We start from the raw sequence: 6918 nt of genomic DNA on the forward strand, positions 1-6918 counted from the left end.
CCGGAGAGAATAGCTAATCGATGCAAGCCTAATCACCGAGAGCCTGAAACACTTAGCACAAGATTAGACCAACAAAGGGTTGTCATCATCATAGAAAACACAAAGTAGGGAAATGACCTTACAATGCTGATAGAATTCAAAAATATAGGCCCATTGTAGCGACCAGACCTCAAACAGTCTGATCTCTGTGCTCCGGTCTCATCCCTGGATCAGTAATGCTGACACCACATAGTACTCGGAGGGCTACTTCAAAGGAATAAATTTATTTACTATCATGGTGGTTGTTAAACATTGAGAATGGTTGACAACATCCTCAATCCCAATTAAGCATCATCATTAAACAAAACCCAACAAAATTAATTTAGGGTAACATGTTGAGATTCACATGAAAATCCAGGTACTAGATACTCAAGATGTCCATAACCGGGGACACAGCTAACCATGATTAGTTTTATTACACTCTGCAGAGGTTTGCGCACTTTTCCCCACAAGACTCGATCGCCTCCGTTTGGTTTCTCGCACTACATGGTGTTTGAGAAGACGGATGACCGAGACATAGTCTTTCAGAAGCGCTAGCACCTTACGATCGGGTAGACCGTACCACCTACATCCCCTACATATACTAGTCTACCACTGTAAGAGTTCGCACGACTTAGTCAACTATGCTAGAGCCCATAATAGCTTGTGGCTGCACACGGAAGTTTCTAGTATGAATAGTCTCATGATCCCTTTGAGCCTGGGTGGCGGCCCAAAAGAAAACAGGCAAGTCCTGGAATACCCAGGTGCCTCAATCCACCCAGATATGTGTTTAAGTTGCCACCTTAGATAAACCATTAATTAACAATACTCACATTTGTCATGGATATCACTCACCCAATCCACGTCTACTAGCATAGCATGGCATAATAAGCAAACGTAGAAGTAACTCCCAAAGGTTTGATAATAAACAGGTAATAGGTACTACCTCAACTACTTCCCATCCCACAATTTAATTAGATCCTAATCATGCAATGTTTGAGGATTGATCTAATGCAATAAAACTGGGTAGTAGGTTGTATGATCAAAGTGTTACTTGCCTTGCCGATGATCCGCGAAACCTAGCGATTCGAAGTAACAAGCGGTGCACTCCGGGTATTCTATCGCTGACAAACAAACAAGCATACAATAAGTACTCATCTAATGCACAGGTAAAAGTCAAAGTAGAGGTCTAACCAGAAGGTTCAACTTAAGAATTCCGGTTTGCAAAAAGAATCAAATCGAACGAAGCAACGAAAGTCAAACGGCGAAAGAAAACAACTTCGTTCTACTAATCTGGATCTAGGGCAAATTTTACAGTAGCAAAAACTTGTTTAAGTTGGTTAAACGGATAGAGGGTTTCGAGACGAAACTCCAGGCGCTTGAATCGCCTAATTCCGATAAACGAGCGAAAAGTTATACTAAAACGAAAATCGGATCAGGAATCGCGATCAGAAAAATCGCGGGTTTAATCCGAGAAAAAGAAAAAACGACGAACGCTCACTGAATTAAATAAACCAGAAAAACCGATCTATTTTAAAAAAACTGAAACTAAAAAAAAGGACGACGAAAATCCATCGGAAAAACCGAACGGTTTTTTTTAAACGGTGGCACGGAAATCAATGCGCGGCAAACCTCGGGCGACGTGCGGCGGCGGCGGCAGCGGGAGCTGGCGGCGGCGGCAGCGGGAGCTGGCGGCGGCGGCGGCGGGACTGGGAGCTGGGGCGGCTCGGGCTAGGGTTAGCTCTGGCTGGGCCTCCCGCCCCCCCCCCCCCGGCTTATATAGCCTAGCGGGCCAGGAGTTCAGGTCGGACACGGCCCGTTAGGTCGGTGCGTTTATATAATTACGCGCAGAAGAAAAATAAAAAGAAATACTAAACGGACTCCAAAAAATCCGAAATAAATTTTCGCGGGCTTCTAAAATCAAGCCGCACAAGGTGAACATTTATTTGTGGCCTAAATGCAATTTTGAAAAACGCACATTTTTCCTAAATTCAAATAAAATAACTAAAACTCCGAAATAAAAATCTTATTTCATTTTTTATTAAATCCACAATATTTCTTTATTTTGGGAAAGTCATTTTATTCCCTCTCTCATATTATTGTAATAGAAATAATTGATGATAAAATAAATAAAATCAAATGATCCTATTCTCAAAATTTGAGAAAACTCAAATATGAAAATAACGAAATCCCCAACTCTCTCTGTGGGTCCTTGAGTTGCGTAGAATTTCTAGGATCAAAACCAAAAGCAAATAAAATATGATATGCATTAATGATCTAATGTATAACATTCCAAATTGAAAATTTGGGATGTTACAAACCTACCCCCCTTAAGATGAATCTCGCCCTCGAGATTCGGGTTGGCTAGAAAATAGGTGAGGGTGGTCCTTGAGCAAATCTTCCTCTCGTTCCCAGGTGGCTTCATCCTCAGTGTGGTTGCTCCACTGAACTTTGCAAAACTTGATAACCTTGCTGCGAGTGACTCGGCTGGCAAACTCGAGAATCTTAACTGGTTTCTCCTCATAGGTCAAATCATTATCCAATTGAATTGTTTCCAATGGCCCTGTGTCTCTCAAAGGTATGTCAGCCATCTCAGCATGACATTTCTTCAACTGGGAAACGTGGAACACATCATGAACTCCTGACAATCCTTCGGGTAATTCCAACTTGTAGGCCACTTCTCCCATACACTCCAAAACTCGGTATGGTCCTACAAATCGTGGCGCTAACTTTCCTTTAACCCTAAAATGCTTTGTTCCCCGAAGTGGTGATACTCGAAGATAAGCTCTATCTCCAACTTCGTAGATTGTCTCCTTCCGTTTAGAATCTGCATAACTCTTCTGTCTGGACTGGGCTATCTTAAGCCTGTCGCGAATCAACTTCACTTTCTGTTCAGACTCTTTAATCAAGTCGGGTCCAAACAACTGACGGTCTCCAACTTCGTCACACGACAACGGTGTCCTACATCTCCTTCCATACAAAGCTTCGAAAGGGGCCATCTTTAAACTGGTTTGGTAACTGTTATTGTAAGAGAACTCTGCATATGGCAAATTGTCGTCCCCACTAGATCCATAATCTAGCGCACAAGCTCTCAGCATATCCTCCAAAATCTGATTGACTCTCTTGGTCTGTCCATCTGTCTGTGGATGAAAAGTTGTACTGAATTCTAGCCTGGTACCCAAAGTTTCATGCAACTGCTTCCAGAACTTTGAGGTAAACTGGGTTCCTCTATCTGATACGATACTCCTCGGAACTCCATGTAGACATATGATCCTGGTCATGTATATCTTTGCCAACTTAGCACTGGTGTAAGTGGTCTTTACTGGGATGAAATGAGCTACCTTCGTCAACTGATCGACTATAACCCAAATTGAGTCATAGCCTGAACGAGTCCTGGGTAATCCCGTGATAAAATCCATGCCTAACTTGTCCCACTTCCATTTGGGTATCGGCAATGGTTGTAGCAATCCTGCTGGCTTCTGATGCTCTGCTTTTACTCTCTGACATACATCACAAACTGCTACGTACTTCGCAATATCTTTCTTCATTCCGGTCCACCAGAAAATATCCTTCAAATCCAAATACATCTTGGTATTTCCTGGGTGAATCGAATATGGTGAATCGTGTGCCTCTTGCAGTATCAACTTCCTGATCTCCGGGTCATTGGGCACGTAAACACGGTCTTCAAACCATAGGGTATCGTGCTCATCCTCACGAAATCCTTTAGCCTTTCCTTTGCTAAGTTTCTCCTTAATAGAAGCGATCTCCTTGTCAGTCCTTTGAGCTTCTCTGATTTTATCCATCAATGTAGACTGAATCTCCAATGTTGCTACATAGCCTCTCGGGACTATTTCTAAGCATAACTCTCGAAGATTTTTGGCTAACTCCCTTGGGATTTCCCTCGTCATTAATGTATTGACGTGGCTCTTACGGCTTAATGCGTCAGCTACAACATTAGCCTTTCCGGGATGATAATGCAATTTCATATCATAATCCTTGATGAGCTCCAACCATCTCCTTTGTCTGAGGTTTAACTCCTTCTGCGTGAAAATGTACTTCAAACTCTTATGATCCGTGTACACCTCACAATGATTTCCAATGAGGAAATGTCTCCATGTTTTCAATGCATGCACTACGGCTGCTAACTCCAAATCATGCGTGGCATAATTCAACTCATGAGGTTTCAGTTGTCTTGAGGCATATGAAACAACTCTCCCTTCCTACATAAGCACTGCTCCAAGTCCTCGGCGTGAAGCGTCGCAATACACCTCATAATCTTTGGTCTGGTCTAGCAAAATCAACACTGGTGAAGTAACCAAAGGCTTCTTCAACTCCTGGAAAGTAGCCTCACATTCCTCAGTCCATTTGAACTTGGTATCCTTCTTCAACAACTCAGTCATAGGCTTCGCAATCTTTGAGAAATTCTCAATAAATCACAGGTAGTATCCTGCGAGTCCAAGAAAACTCCGTATCTCTCCAACCGTGGTCGGTGCTTCCCATTTGGTCACGGTATCAACTTTAGCGGGATCTACTGTTATACCTTCTCCAGATATAACGTGTCCGAGGAATCCTACTTCCTTCAACCAAAACTCGCATTTGCTAAACTTGGCATATAGTTGATGTTCTCTGAGCTTTCCAAGTACCAAACGCAAATGCTCCTTATGCTCCTCTTCATTCTTCGAGTAAACCAGGATACCATCAATGAACACCACGACGAACTTATCCAAAAACTCCATAAACACTTTTTTCATCATGTTCATAAAATAGGCAGGTGCGTTAGTCAGACCAAATGACATAACGGTATACTCGTACAGCCCATACCTGGTGGTAAAAGTTGTCTTAGGTATATCCTGTTCTCGAATCTTCAATTGGTGGTACCCTGATCGCAGATCGATCTTGGAAAATATCTTAGCTCCTTGCAATCGATCAAACAGATCATTTATCATTGGCAGTGGGTACTTGTTCTTGATCGTAACTTCATTCAATCCTCGATAATCAACAACCATCCTTAACGATCCATCCTTCTTCTCCACTAGAAGTACTGGCGATCCCCAAGGCGAAGAACTTGGGCGAATATACCCTTTATCCAGTAACTCCTTAATCTGCTTCTTAATTTCCACCAAATCCTTTGCCGGCATCCTATATGGTCTCTTTGATATTGGCCCTGTGCCTGGCAATAGCTCAATTAAAAACTCAATATCTCTATCTGGTGGCATGCCTGGCAATTCTTCTGGAAATACATCAGGGAAACCCCTTACCACTGGTACTTCCTCCTGCACAACTCCTGTTAAGCAATTTACTTGAGCCCTCTTTGGCACATGTCGGGATACATACTTGATCCTTCTCCCTTCTGGTGTGGTAAGAAAAATTGACTTACTAGCACATTCAATATTCCCTTCATACTTTGATAACCAATCCATGCCTAATATCACATCCAATCCTTGGCATTCCAATACTATTAGGTCTGAGGGAAAAACATAGTTACCAATCCTTAATGGTAACCGATCACACCATCGACTAGCCATATACTCTGCTCCAGGCGAGGTTACTAACATGGGTGACCTAAGGGCTTGGGTCAACAGGTTATACTTATCCACAAATCCCCTTGAGATGTATGAATGCGATGCGCCAGTATCAAAAAGAACGAGTGCAGTAAATGACTTAACCAAAAACCTAACTATTACTGCATCAGGCTGAGCTTCAACCTCCTCCACGCTAACGTGGTTCACCTGCCCCCTGTTGAAAGGGTTCGGCTTCTTCCCAGAGCTTCCATTGCTATTTCCATTTTGTAATTCAGGACATTCATTGGCATAATGTCCGGTCTTCGAACACTTAAAACAAGTGACTTGGCTCAGGTCCTTCTTGGCTGGGGTTGATGGGTTGGTGCGATTCTAGCCGTTGCTTCCTCCATTACCATTACCATTCCTGGTGCCATTGTGATTGTGCGAGCTACCTCCTCCATGGGTATGCTGAAAATGTCCTCCCGGTCTAGGGGTAAAACGTGGCTTCTGCTGAGCTCTTGAATTGTACTTCCCTTGTCCATACTTCCTCTTGCGATTCTCAATTTGCTGCTGCTTGCCTTCAATCATAAGAGCACGATCTACCAACTCCTGATAGTTGTTGAAGGTTGCTACCATCAACTGCATGCTCAACTCATCATTCAGTCCTTCTAGAAACTTCTCCTGCTTCGCTGCATCCGTAGCGACGTCATCTGGGGCATAACGTGCTAACTTACTAAAGTCCTCCACATACTGGCCAACTGTCCGTCCTCCTTGGCGCAAGTTGCGAAACTCACGCTTCTTCATGGCCATAGATCCTGCTGAAACATGGGCAGTACGAAAAGCCTGCTGAAACTAGTCCCACATGACAGTGTCGACGGGGAAAGTGGCTGTGAAATTCTCCCACCATGATGCTGCAGGTCCTTCAAGCTGATGTGCGGCAAACTTCACCTTCTCTGCATCTGTGCATCCTGCTGTGGTCAACTCTCTAGCTGTCTTGAGGAGCCAATCATCTGCTACTATCGACTCAGTGCTACTGGAAAACACCGGCGGATTCAGCCTAAGAAAACGGGCTAAGTGATCAACAGGTGGTGGTGGTGGTGGGTTGTTGTTGTTGTTTCCCTGATTCTGATTCTGGACTAGCAACTGCATCAATGTGTTCTGCTGCTGGATCAACTGGGTGAGCTCCGGTGGGAAGGTAAATCCGGGGTCACGTCTCGGAGGCATCTAAGGGTTTAGAAAAGATGAGATGTAAGAATAGAGGGGGTCTAAAGAGAAAACACTACCCATATGCACATGAGGCAAAAGCAAACAATTCACTTCATTCAATCAAACAAGGGCATACAATCGATCTAACTATCGCAAAGTGCTCGGGCTACTGTATTTACATGGTGGACTACTA

The sequence above is a fragment of the Triticum aestivum genome, chromosome 2A (assembly GCF_018294505.1).
Source record: "Triticum aestivum cultivar Chinese Spring chromosome 2A, IWGSC CS RefSeq v2.1, whole genome shotgun sequence".
Lineage (NCBI taxonomy): Eukaryota > Viridiplantae > Streptophyta > Magnoliopsida > Poales > Poaceae > Triticum > Triticum aestivum.